Source organism: Canis aureus, chromosome 6 (genome assembly GCF_053574225.1).
Source record: "Canis aureus isolate CA01 chromosome 6, VMU_Caureus_v.1.0, whole genome shotgun sequence".
Lineage (NCBI taxonomy): Eukaryota > Metazoa > Chordata > Mammalia > Carnivora > Canidae > Canis > Canis aureus.
This window is the reverse complement of record NC_135616.1, coordinates 5,966,005-5,979,830: the sequence shown is the minus strand read 5'-3', so window position 1 is coordinate 5,979,830 and position 13,826 is coordinate 5,966,005. Positions and strand designations below refer to the sequence as shown.

The following is a 13,826-nucleotide window of genomic DNA, read 5'->3' as shown; positions in this document are numbered from 1 at the left end:
CTCATGTTCATAGCAGTATTATTTCCAATCCAAAGATGGAAACAACCTAAATGTCCATCTATAGATGAATGGTAAACAAAATATGGTATAAACACATAATGGACTGTTATCCAGCCTTACCAAGGAAGGAAATTCTGACACATGTTACAACGTGATGAACCTTGATGCTAAGTGAAATAAGCCAGTCACAGAAGGTCAAATATTGTATGAACCCATTTATATAAGGTACCTTGTAGTTGTATTCATCTATATGGGTTACTCCCCCCGCCCCCCCGCCAAGGCCTGGGGGGACAAGGCAACTGGGAAGTTATTGTGCCAAGGCTATAAATTTTCTGTTGGGAAGATGGAAAATTTGTAGAAATGGATGTACAACAATGTGTGTGCACTTAATACCATTGAACTGCACACTTAAAAATGGTTAAAACAGTAAATTTTATGTTAAGTATCATACCTAACACAAGGATTAAAAAAAAAGAGTTGGTACTATGTAACCAATCACCCGGGATCCCTGGGTAGCGCAGCGGTTTGGCGCCTGCCTTTGGCCCAGGGCGCGATCCTGGAGACCCAGGATCGAATCCCACATGGGGCTCCCGGTGCATGGAGCCTGCTTCTCCCTCTGCCTATGTCTCTGCCTCTCTCTCTCTCTCTCTCTCTCTATCATAAATAAATAAAAATTAAAAAAAAAAACAGTCACCCCCTGCCACCAGCACCCCAAGGAAACCTCTGATCTCTAAAGCCCCTGGGTGAGATTGCTGCTGGAGCCACAGGGTTGACTGGAGGCACCAGGCAAACAAACCATCCTCTGGAAGAAGCAGAAGGCAAAGGCCACAGGGAGGAGGTGAGAGTCACAGGGACCTTAAGCCTTTACTCCTGACCCTGACTTCCCCAGAGATGAAAGGATACCACTCAACCAAAACTTTGTTCTTCCGATGGTTCCCATTCCGCCAGCCCTGTCCCCTTAAAGTGTTCAGCTGCTTTTCCAAGTGTGCAGCCTCAGACCGGCACTGATGTCAAATTGTCAGCCTCAAACCCTGCCTAACTTTTTATAATGCTTCAACCTCTGGGGTCTCTGCTCCTGATTTAAAGGCTCGTGTTGAAAGAATTCTAGCGCCGCCCAGACCGCATCTTGGGAAGACAGTCCGTCGGTGCTCTGTCTCAGCACTGAGATCATAAACCACCCAGGGAGGGGCTGGGGCTGCATCCTGGCCAGCGATCGATGGTGCTAATGGCTTCTGGTCCATTAGGGACGGAAGGGTTCCAGCCTGTGCAAAGCAGCAGCAAATTGCTGAACAGCCCGGCCAGGCGAAGATGCTGGGAAGGTTGTTGGTAGTTGCCTGAGCCCTCAGGGCAGGACACTGCAGAAAGAAAAAACTTCTCTCTGGGCCCTGTGGCCATTCTGTCCCATGCCAGATTCCTTGTCCTTTCTCGTCCAAAGGAGACAATTCCTTCCAGAAAATCAGCTCACGAAGCAGATTTTTGCCTGTTCCTTTAGTAGAACCGCCTGTTTACACAGTTGTCCTTCTCCCAAGACTGCAGGCCACTCCTGTGAATGGCCGTCACAGAGCCCTTATACGTGGACCACTCAGAGGACCGGGACCCCGGGGGCAGCGTTGCGGCAGATAGAGCCTATGCCCAGCTGAAAGTGAGGTCGTTCCAGTTGGCCCAGGATAACAGCTCTTAGGAATCCCAGTAAGGATGTCTGACTCTGGAAAATAAGCTCAGTGGTTTGCAAAAATGACTGTTTTCTCCTTGTTAGCACCACGAGAAAAACCTCGGGACCTACTCAGTGCATTGTTTTGGTAACGATGCTCCAGTCCCACACACAGTTGTGTCAGCTTCACTCCCAGGCACCTGGTCTCATCCAGGCACCAAGATCCTACTTACCACGTATTCACTTAAGCCAGCCTTTTAGCAGCTGGGATTTATGCAAATCTTCATCTGTAATGGTATCAAAATCCAAGATGCCCAAAGCAAATGAGGGCAATGGCTGGAATTTCTCTATCCTCTGGGGAAAACCTTGGGGGAACAATAACAGAATAAAATAGGAAAGAGCCTGGATTCTATTTGCATCGTAAAACCAACAGTTGAACAAAGCCCTGACTTCCCATTTTGATGTGCTACGAGGTCTGAATCACGCTGGCACATGCCCCATCTGTCAGGTATAATGATGGGGTTTTGAATGGTTTGATTGTAGCCCTAGGATTAAAGCCCAGCTGAGTAATGTGGTGTTGAGTTAAGACATGCCCACTGTAAAGAGACTGTTCTTCTCCTTCAAAACCAAAGCATAGACAGAGCTCTTTTTGTTCATGGCAAGTCCTGTCTTCAGATCTGTTGCTAAAAGGGAAACAAGCCCTTCTTCTGTTTGTTCTTTTAATAGCCTCGTCTCTGACCTTCCCATCTTCAGATATTCAGCATTAAAATGACATCATTGAAATTTGCCATAAATACTGCAAATAGTTGGTTTTTTTTTTTTCCAAAATGGTCATGATTACGAGCAGGGTAATAAAACAGCAACACCCCTCCTAAAACCAACTAAAAATATATTTTTTAAATATTTTATTTATTTATTCATGAGAGACACAGAGAGAGAGAGAGGCAGAGACACAGGCAGAGGGAGAAGCAGGCTCCATGCAGGGAGCCTGACGTGGGACTCGATCCCAGGACTCGAGGATCACACCGTAGGCCAAAGGCAGATGCCCAACCGCTGAGCCACCCAGGTGTCCCCCAACTAAAAATTTTTAAATAGCTTTCCCACTCTTCCATCCCTGCTCCTGATAGGGAAGGGTCTGCCACTCCCTCCTATCTGAAATCTAAAGCAGAGTTTTTATGACTTTGAACTTTATGATTCAGACATACCTGGATTAATATCCCAGCTCTGGAAATTACTATGGGGTGTGGCAGTTATAAAACATGTCATCAAAATTTTAACATGCTTCCCATCAAGAGTGGAGGTCAATGTCCCCTACTCTTGAATCCAGGCTCTGCGACTGCTTGACCAATAAAATGTAACAGAGGTAATGGTAACAGTTTCCAGATCCAGGCCCTAAGAAACCAGCAGCTTCTGCTTCCAGTCTCTTGGGATGCCCCTTCTCCTTCTTGGAAACCAGTCACCATAACACAAAAAAGCAGAACAGCCCATGGAGGAGCTCATGGAGAAAGGACCAAGTTCTCAGGACCACGGACCCAGCTGAGCTATCAGCCAATAGCCTGCCCTGTGACAAACCATCTCAGAAAGGGTCACCTAGCCCCAGGCTACAACAAACATTCATATACAAGTCTTTGTGTAGACCTTTGTTTTCATTTCTCCTGGGTATATACCTAGGAGTAAAATTGGGAGGTCATATGGTAACTCTATATCTGACCATTTGAGAAACTGCCAACCTACTTCCTACAGCAGCCGCATTATTTTACATTCTTAATAGCAACGCTGGAGGGTCAACACTCCATGACTTTGCCGACACTTTTTGGGAGGCATGTGGCAGTGGTCAAAAAAGCAATCTGTCCTTGTGATTATAGCTATCTTAGTATGTGTGAAGTGTATCTCACTGCAATTTGAGTTGCACTTGCCTGATGGCTAATGGTGTTGAACATTTTTTCATGTGCTTCTTGGTTATTTGCATATCTTCTTTGGAGAATGTCTACTCTGATCCTTCACCTATTTTTAAATTGGGTTATATGTCTTTTTATTATTAAATTGTAACAGTTCTTTATATATTCTAAGTATCAATGCTTTATCAGATATATGATTCACAAATATTTTCTCCCATTATGTAGGGGTTTTTTGTTGTTGTTGTTTTTTACTTTTCTTGATGGTGTCTTTTGAACCACAAAAGTTTTTTTTTTTTAATTTTATTTATTTATGATAGTCACACAGAGAGAGAGAGAGAGAAAGAGGCAGAGCCACAGGCAGAGGGAGAAGCAGGCTCCACGCACCGGGAGCGACGTGGGATTCGATCCCGGGTCTCCAGGATCACGCCCTAGGCCAAAGGCAGGCGCCAAACCGCTGCGCCACCCAGGGATCCCCACAAAAGTTTTTAACTTTGATAAAGTTCAATTTGCCAATGTTTTCTTTGGTTGCTTATGCTTTAGGTGTCATACCTAAGAAATCATTACCTAATCCAAAGTGACAAGGATTTATACCTATAAAGAGTGTTATAGTTTTAGAATGGGATTTTTAAAAATCCATTTGGGTTAATTTCTGTATGTGGTATAATGTACATCATCTAATTGCATTTTTTTACAAGTGACTATCTGGTTATCCAAGAACAATTTATCAAAAAGACTAGTCTTTTTCCCATGGAATGGCCCTGAGACCCACTGAAAATCAATTAACTGCAAATGTGTCTATTCTATTGACCTATATGTTTGTCTTTCTGCTAGTAGCATGCTGTCTGGATTACTGTAGCTTTAAAATCAGTTTTTATTTTAAGAAATGAGTCCTCTAATTTTGCTCTTCTTTTTAAAGAATGTTTTGGCTCTTCTGAGTCCTTTGTGTTTCCATATGAGTTTTAGGATCCTCATGTGAATCTCTGCAAAGAACTCAGCTAGAATTTTGATAAGGATGGCAGCGAATGACTCTATGGATCACTGCAGGGAGTGCTGTCATCTTGACAATACATTAAGTCTTCCGATCCTTCAACCTGAGATATCGTCTCATTTATTCAGATCTTCCTTAATTTCTTTCAACAATGTTTTATAGTTTTCCGAGTCAACCTTCTGTTTTGTTAACTTCATTCTCAAGTCTTTTACACTTTTTTGATGCTCTTTGGGCTGTTCTTGCTCTTCAGGCTGTATTGGGAAGCCTTGCCCGGCTAAGAGCTTTCTCTTACACAGGTATGTCAGTTACCTGGGAGTTTGAGACTTCTCTAGCTAAGTCTCAGGTATTTCACAATTAATAAACTGGAAATAAACTCATGATAAAGATTTTCTCCTGCGCTGGTCTAGTAGGTTCTAAACAAATTAAATTTATACTTCTAAGGGACTTATTTTTTATTTCAGAAAATGCTTTTTTGGCCACTGCCCATCCTCCTTTCAGTGCCAACCTGGTACCTTCTTTGTAAGCTGCAGCTCAGGAGACCTTGGGGCTCACCATGGCCAATGAAGAGCCCAAGAAATGAGTTAAGCCTGAGAACTACGTTCATTAATTTGAAGATAGCAGGTCAGGATGTTTCTGTAGTGCAGTTTAGGATTAGGAGGCATACACTACTTCATAAACTGATAAAAGCCTGTTGTGAATGATAGGATTTGTCAGTGAGGCAGATCAGATTCTGATTTGACAAGCAGCCAATCCATTAAACAGGCATACCTGCCCAGTTGGAAATGGATGAAGAACATGCAATTGTGTTCCAGCAGCAGACAGAGGTGTCTCCTAAAAAGGGAGTCTACTACTTCACTCCAGAACTCTGTTCCTCCAGACTAAGAAGACATTCCCAGTTAGAAAACCACAATTTGGTTCCGCCACACCCTGACTAGTATTGTATCGTATGGTATATTTTTCTCTATTCTTTCATTTCCCCTCTCCCCATTCTTTTGTTGCACAGAAAATAATTGGTGTATGTGCATAAGCATTCTGGTTTTCATTGTTGCTTTTTAGTAAATGGACAATGATATGTTTTGATCGAAATCAAATGGAAATGGGATGGAGAGAAATGCCTCTATGGAAATATTCCCTTTCTCCATTTGTGGCGCACTCCTTTAGTTCTTTCTTATCTTTGCATTCCAGTAAAATTATTTTGCTATCAATCTTTAACAACAACAAAAACAACAACAACAACAACAAAAAACCCATATAAAAATTCTTCTATACTTTGCTCAATTGGAGAATTTTAATGTTTTTCACTTATCATTGTAAAACCAAGGGTGATTTTACAATTTTTTGTATGTAGCTGTTATATGTAGCACAAGGTAACATTAAGTAGAGATAAATTAAAGGAAATGATAGTTTTCTAGATAGTTTCCCATCAAGTTATGCATCTTTGTTGTTGAATTAAAAACTTCTTGTTAAAAAAAAGGAAAATTTTTTTTTTTTTTTACTTCTGTGTCTCAGCTCAAATATAATTAATAGGAAAATGAAATGTGGTTCACTATGTGTTTCCTGAGACCTGTGCTAAATATCCTTATTTTAAAGAAAAATAAAGCAGAAATCTTTCCCCAGATGCTTTCCTTGCCACAAATTCTGGTCTTTGGGCTATTTCTGTAAGCCCTTTCAGCAACAAGATGTGCAGCAGCAGCATACGTGAATTTCAAGTTTCTCTTTGTTGGGAATAATTAGGAAAAGCATGAGGTGGAGTTCAGAAATAGAGATGATATAAAAGAAGAGCAGTAGAATTTCTGCCAAGACACCTTGAGAGGAATGAAAGGAGCAAGGGAAAGGCCATACCTGGAACAGCTTCTGCTTGGCAAAGAGGCAGCCCTCAGAGGAGCCCTGCACCCAGCAGGGAGCAGACTGCCTGTGATGTCAGTCACCAAAACCAGAATGGGACCAACATGGCCTTCTTTTCTTTTAAGGCAAAGTTTCAAATACACAAAATAAAAAAGAATAAATATTTTGTCATAATGAATGAATATAATGAAACTCCACGTGCCCATTACCCAAAATTCAACAGCCATCAACTCATGACCAAACTTGTGTCTGCTATGAACTTAATCCCCCAGCCCCACACGTGATTATTCAGACATTATCTCAGACATTATATTATTTCACCCATAAATCTTTCATTATGTGTGATTACATCCAAGCACGTATATATCCATTATCACACCTTTGAAAATTAACAATAATTTTTCTTAACACTGTAAACTATTCAACCAGGGTTCCAATTTCCCCATTATCTCATAAGTTTTTCTTTAAAGTTTGTTTGAATCAGGTTCATGTGTTGCATTTGGTAGATGTTTCTCTTAGTCTTTTAATCCATATTTCAGCGAAGATCTGGGAGCATGGGGAAATCCTTCTTAGCATGTGAATAGCCTGCAACAGGACAAGATAAATGTATCATTGTGTCCTGTAGAAATTTACAGGGTAAGGAAAGTCTTAAACACTTTTTTTTTTTTAAATCTTAAACACTTTTAACAATCAAATGCAAATCACAGTAAGTAGAAATTTCACATATCATGGACTCAGAAGTGTAAAAATGTAACTTCATTTTACTAATTATTATTTTATTTATTTATTATTGAAGTGTAGTTGACATACAATGTTATTTTGAAGTGTGCAACATACAGATTTGATAATTCTATACATTATTTAGTGCCCACCATAATAACTGAAGCTACCATCTGTCACATTATACAACATTATTATATAATATTATTGATTATATTCCCTAGGCTGTACTTTTCATCTCCAGGATCTGTTTATATCATAACTGGAAGTTTGTACTCTTACTCCCCTTCATCTATTTCACCCATTTGCCACTCCCCCAACACAGCAACCACCAGTTTGTTCTCTGTATTGAAGAGTCTGTTTGGTTTTCTGTCTGTTTCTTCACTTGTTTTGTCTTTTAGATTACACATGTAAGTGAAATCATGTGGTATTTGTCTTTCTATGTCTGACTTATTTCATTTAGCATAATACCCTGAAGTCCAACCATGTTGTTGCTAATGGCAAGATCTTATTCTTTTTTATGCATGAATACTATTCCATTGTGTATATACCACACCTACTTTAATTAACCACTTACCTATCAATGGACACTTGCATTGCTTCCATATCTTGGTTACTGTAAACAATGCTACAATTAACATAGGAGTGCTTATTTCTTTTCAAATTAGTATTCTCCTTTTCTTTGGATAAATACCAAGGAGTGACATTGTTAGATCATATTGTATTTCTAATTTTTTAAGTGACTTTCTTTTTTTTTTTTAATTTTTTTTTAATTTATTTATGATAGTCACAGAGAGAGAGAGAGAGAGGCAGAGACACAGGCAGAGGGAGAAGCAGGCTCCATGCACCGGGAGCCCGATGTGGGATTCGATCCCGGGTCTCCAGGATCGCGCCCTGGGCCAAAGGCAGGCGCCAAACCGCTGCGCCACCCAGGGATCCCTTTAAGTGACTTTCATACTGTTTCCTACGGTAGCTGCACCAACTTATTTTCCACCAATAGAGATAGCACAAGTATTCTCTTTCTCCACATCCTCATCAATACTTATTTCTTATCTTTTTGGTACTAGCCTTTCTGACAGGAGTGAGGTGAATTGTGGTTTTGATTTGCATTTCTCTGATGATGAGAGATGTTGAGTATCTTTTCATGTGCCTGTTGGCCATCTGGATGTCTTCTTTGGAAAAATGTCTATTCAGGTCCTCTGCCCATTTTAAAATCAAATTGTTTGTTCTTTTGGTCTTGAGTTGTAGAAGTTCTTTACATATTTTGGATATTAACCCCTTACCAGATTTATCATTTGCAAATATCTTCTCCCATTCTGTGAGTTGCCTTTTTTTTGTTGTTGAAGATTTTCTTTGCTGTGCTAAATCTTTTTATTTTGGTGTAGTTCCAGTGGTTTAATTTTACTTTTATTCTATTTATCTGAGAAGACAGATCCATAAAAATGTTGCTAAGGCTGACGTCCAAGAGACTACTGCCTGTGTTTTCTCTTAGGTGTTTTATTTTTTTAGATCTCACACTAATTTTTAACTTGAGTCCTTATTCTGTCTCTTTTTTGCAAACTTGATCTAGTCTTAGATAAATTTAATCAGACCCAATGAGGATTTTTTTTTTTCTCCAAAGTCTGTTAAGGCCTCCTGTTCCTCTTTTTCTTGAGTGCAGGGCTAGGCACATTCAAAGGACTCCTCCCCTCTTCTCCCAGGACATAATACTATCAAATGGACCCACTTAAATGCAGTTTTGTGCAGTGGGAGGAGCTTATCGGCATTGTCCCCCTGTATTAGTTTTCCTTTTTTTTTTTAAGATGTTATTTATTTATTCATGAGAGATAGAGAGGCAGAGACACAGGCAGAGGGAGAAGCAGGCTCCCTGCAGGGAGCCCAATGTGGGACTCGATCCTGAGACCCTGGGATCACACCCTGAACCAGCGGCAGGTGCTCAACCGCTGAGCCACTCAGGCTGTCCCTGTATTACTATTGCTGCATACAGAACAAGCTGCCACAAACTTAAGTGACTTAAAGCAACACCCATTTATTAGCTCACTCATTTATGTCCTGCATGACATGGCTGGCTTCCTGCTCAGGGTAAGGCTAAAATCAAGGTGTTGACCAGGCAGTTCTTGTCTGGAGGCTCTGGGGGAAATTTACTTCCCAGATCATTCTTCTTGTTGGCAGAATTCAAGTCCTTTTGGTTGTGGGACCAAGGTCCTGGCTTCCATGCTGGCTCTTACCTGGGAGTGGCTCTCAGCATCTAGATGTCATCCATGTCCTTGACAGAGATGCTTCTCCATCTTCAGGCCAGCAAGAGCACATCAGATCCTTCATATGCTTCAAATTTCTGACTTCCCTCTCTGTAACCAGATGGAAAAAAATCTATGCTTTTAAAGGGCTCATGTGATTAGATAGCATGTTCACCTTTAGATAATCTCCCTATCTTGACACCAACTGATCTGGAAACTTAATCACATTTACAAAGTGCCAACACAACAGTTCCTAGATGGGTGTTTGAATAGCTGGGAGAAGATGTACATCCACCCAGGGCTGGGAATGGAGGGTGGCAATCTTAGAACCCTGCCTACCACACCCTCCAAGGTCAGTTTCCATGAACTACTATGACTGGGTCACCAACTATCCATGTCATACTTTCTGATACTGGGTCTCCTGGCCCTGTCATGAGCCCTGGGAAGTTCCTTGGGACAGGATCTTTCTCCTGTTCTAGCTAATTTCCAGAAGTAAGAAAGGCGGGAGTAGGGGCTGGAAGAGAAGCTCACTCTTACTGCATTGGAAACTGCAGCTTCAGCCTGTCCCAAGGGGAGCTGGGACAGCCTTTTAGAGCCCAAACTGAGGCAAGGAGGCAGGGCTTGTGTATCCCACATTAGCCAGTCACTGGCCACTAGCTACCTCCTCAGGGAGGGGGTGAGGTATCATCTCAGGGGAGGCAGTCTTCTGCGAGTAGAGGGCAGTCTCCAGGGAGGGACCAGGCAACTAGTTTCCAGGTGCTAGATTGGTCATGGCCCAGAAGACAGCCACCAGAGACCCTACAATAATATCTACTCCACCCAACTTTTCTCCTTTCCACTTGTTCTACATCATACCATTTGAATTTATAAGCCAAAAACTTTAGCACATTTCTTATCTGTCTTTGCTGTGCCTGCGATAATAAAAAGGCTTCATATTTATGAATCATTCTGCCTCAGGGAAACAGATACAGGTGTCCCCTGTTTTGCAAAAATTCACATTATACCACATGGCTTTTTCAAAAGACCTACATTAGTACATGTTTTTGCTAACTGGAAGAAACCCAAAGAGATTTTTTGCTTTTACCTAAAAAGGCAAAGAGCAAAAATAGCATTCAGCATTTGTTTTGCAATCAGCCATTACCGAGGCAGCACCAACCCCAAGCAGCAGGGCTGGCCCCTCCCAGCTCTTTCCCTGGAAAGAACATCTCAGTGTCCAGCATCATACCTTTGAGCTATCTGTGAGCATCCATGCTGTACTTAGATTTATCTGGTACACTCCTTAACAAGATGTGTTCTAAGGAATCAGAAAAGAGAGATCCAGAAATACTCCAAATTTTTCTGTATAAATTAATGGTAATTGCTTCTTTGCTTTACACCATTTTGGCTTAGGGAAGTCATAGGAATGCTTCACTTTCAGACTGCAGGGTGAAACCTGTGTTCAAACATTTAATAGCTGTTATTACTAATTTAATGTATAATAACATTTTATTGATTTTTATATTTGTGAATATACTACTTTACTAGAGTTTTTTTTTTTTTAAATGTCAATAAAACTTAAACCACCTCAAGTCCTTTCTGGACAGTGAGAAATAAAACATCAAAGGTTTACAGGTTCTTATGGATTCACTTTACAGCCTGAGTTCTCTTAACTCAGTTTTTCCCATGAAAAGTACAGGCTTAATGCTTCACCTCCTCGTCCCTCAAAGGCTTTCTGAAACCTGAGGTCCTCTGTTATCTGTTACCCCCTCCATCTCCATCACACAGTGCTCAGCAGTAGATGGATTTGACCCTCGTCTGATATAAATAAATACATGTATAAATAAATAGGACTTCCATAGTTTTCTATTGAAGAACACATTACATGCCTTTAAATGCTGATGGATATAAAGATTAAATAAGATGGAAAGATAGGATAAGGCAGACATTTGGACAACCTTATTGGGAACTCTGAAAGTTCATCTTCTCAGCTGATGCTACAGAAGCAAGATCTAAAATTTGTGCCCTATTCACAGACAAGCTCACAATCCTTCACTTTTACCTATGAGAGAGACAAGTATGTGGTCTGTTCCACCAATTTTCTTTGCCTAGTCTGGAGGAAAAATCCAGTGTGAAAGTGAAAATACCAGAGTTGACCACAAAGAACTAGGTCCTTCCAACCCTGGGCCGGGGTTAGACTGGCTGACTTAGATTCACCTTGGTTAGGAGCAGAAGGAAGCCCATTGAGTCTGCTGGGAGCAAGTGGCTGACTTCACCCAGGGATCATGATGGGCAGGAGGCAGAAAGCATGAGGAAAGTGTGTGCTCAACCCATTCAACAACTGGCTATTGAGAAAGCCAGTGCTTCTGATGCACTGGGGGAGAACAGAAGCTACAGTTCATTGGGCTATTTCCAATGCAGTGAGAATTGTGCATGTGATTAAATGATTTCTCATAAAAGGCAAAAGTATGGCACACAGTTTGGTGAGTAACCTTCAATTCTGGCATAAAAGGGGCCTGAATTAATTGGAAGCAATTCCTACTCTAAGCTGCTAAATGGCTCAGAAGCCAGATCAATTACATCCTGGCAACTTACCTGACAGCTATATTGGTATCTTACCTCTAATTGGCATTTTATTTTAAATCTGTTCCAAAAGAATGCTTTGTAGAAGTTTACAGAAATTTACTATTAATATTAATTTGAAATAATAAATTATAAAACTGTAATAATTCAAACTGTGCTGTATGAACACATAAAAAAATAGATCAATGGAACACCCTAAGAGATTAAGAAATAGGTCTAGATCCATACAGGAATTTGGTATATCATAAGGCTGGCATTTCAATCAGCGGAAGAAAAATAGTTTATTTAATAAATGTTTTAAGACAACTGTCTAGAAAAAAATAAGCTAAATCTTTATTCTATAAGCTAGGATAAGTTCCAAATGGATCAAAAAACATATTTTGGGGGAAAAAATGGAATAATCAGGTTGTAGTAGAAATTCTGGAGCAATTTAGTTTTGTAATAATCTTTAAAAAGGGAAGAACTTTCTACGTATGATACAAAATCCAGAATCTGTATCCTGGGTGATGAGGAATTTGGCTGGTCTTTGCCTCTGGTTCCTGGGAAATAAGCTCTAAAACCTTGGAGATTCCCAAATAATAAGAATGTCTCTTATTCATGGTGGACTCTGAGGGTTTATAGTAAGGACATGACTCTGAGGGGAGCTGGTTATATAGGAAGACCAGCTAGTGATTAGAGGGCTGGGGCTTTGAGCCACGTGATATCAACCCAACTCCCCAGGAAGGGACAGGTGAGCTGGAGATTGAGTACAGTGAAGTGGCCAATGATTCAATTAATAGTGAAACTCCAATTAAGAACACTAGACAGGGGTACCTGGGTGGGTTAGTCAGTTTAGCGTCCAACTCTTGGTTTCAGTTCAGGCCATGATCTCAGAGTTGTTGAGATGGAGCCCTGTGTCTGTCTCCACACTTGGTGGGAGTCTGCTGGAGATTCTCTCTTTCTCTCAAATAATCAATCAATCAATTAAAAAAAAAACAAACCCCATTGGACATCAACATTCAGGTGAGCATCCCTAGTTGCCAGTACTCTACATATTGTCACACACTGATGTGCCAGAAGGGTGATGCATCCTGACTCCACAGGGAGAGGACACCAGAAGCTTCACATTTAGGACCCTCCCAGACTTCACCCTAGGTGTCTCTCTCTCTCTCTCTTTTTTATTTATTTATTTTTTTTGGCTGGTTCTAATTTGTTTCCTTTTTGCTATAACAAAACTGAAATTATAAAATTGAACAGCCCTTCCCTGACTTCTGTGAGGTGTTTTGGTGAATTATTCAACCAGCAGGGGTAGTGGAAACACCCAAACTTGCAGCCCCATGGTCAGAACTGAAGCCCAGTGATCCTGGGGAGCCTGAATAGAGGCTGGTGTCTCAAGTGAGGGCAGTCTTGTGGAGGGTATCCTTATCTCCAAAGTTTGACCTAACTCCGTGTATTTGGAATCAGAAGCCATTGTATCATTCAAACAGGAAATAATAAATCTAATTACATTAAAAATTTTTTTGACATGACCTCAGAAGCAATATATAAAAAGGCCAATAAAACTGAGGGAATAGGGATCCCTGGGTGGCACAGCGGTTTGGTGCCTGCCTTTGGCCCAGGGCGCGATCCTGGAGACCCGGGATCGAATCCCATGTCGGGCTCCCGGTGCATGGAGCCTGCTTCTCCCTCTGCCTGTGTCTCTGCGCCTCTCTCTCTCTCTCTGTGACTATCATAAATAAATAAAAATTTAAAAAAAAATTTAAAAAAAAACTGAGGGAATACTTGCCACTTGTGTCACTGAAAATGACTATTTTTCTAACAAATAAAGATATCTACCATACCAAAAAAAAAAAAAAAAAAAAAAGCTTTGTAGGAAAAGAAGCTTAACCAAAATATGAAATACAAATACCCTTTAAATTTATGAAAAGATGCTCAACCCCACTCATAAT

General features: G+C 40.8%; 1 long non-coding RNA gene and 1 pseudogene across 1 annotated transcript in view; one reads left to right on the top strand and one right to left on the bottom strand.

Annotated features, from left to right (window-relative positions):
* Positions 1-5,090: 5,090 nt before the first annotated feature.
* On the top strand, positions 5,091-5,472 carry LOC144315340 (small ubiquitin-related modifier 2 pseudogene; annotated as a pseudogene).
* Positions 5,473-5,893: 421 nt separating this feature from the next.
* The window catches only part of LOC144315103 (uncharacterized), a 45,895-nt gene continuing 37,962 nt past the window's right edge, over positions 5,894-13,826 (bottom strand). The window contains exons 2-4 of the long non-coding RNA XR_013380887.1: positions 10,565-10,771; positions 9,331-9,450; positions 5,894-6,967 (exon numbers count right to left, since the gene is read on the bottom strand). This is a non-coding gene — a long non-coding RNA (uncharacterized LOC144315103). The remainder of the gene's footprint in view (positions 6,968-9,330; positions 9,451-10,564; positions 10,772-13,826) is intronic.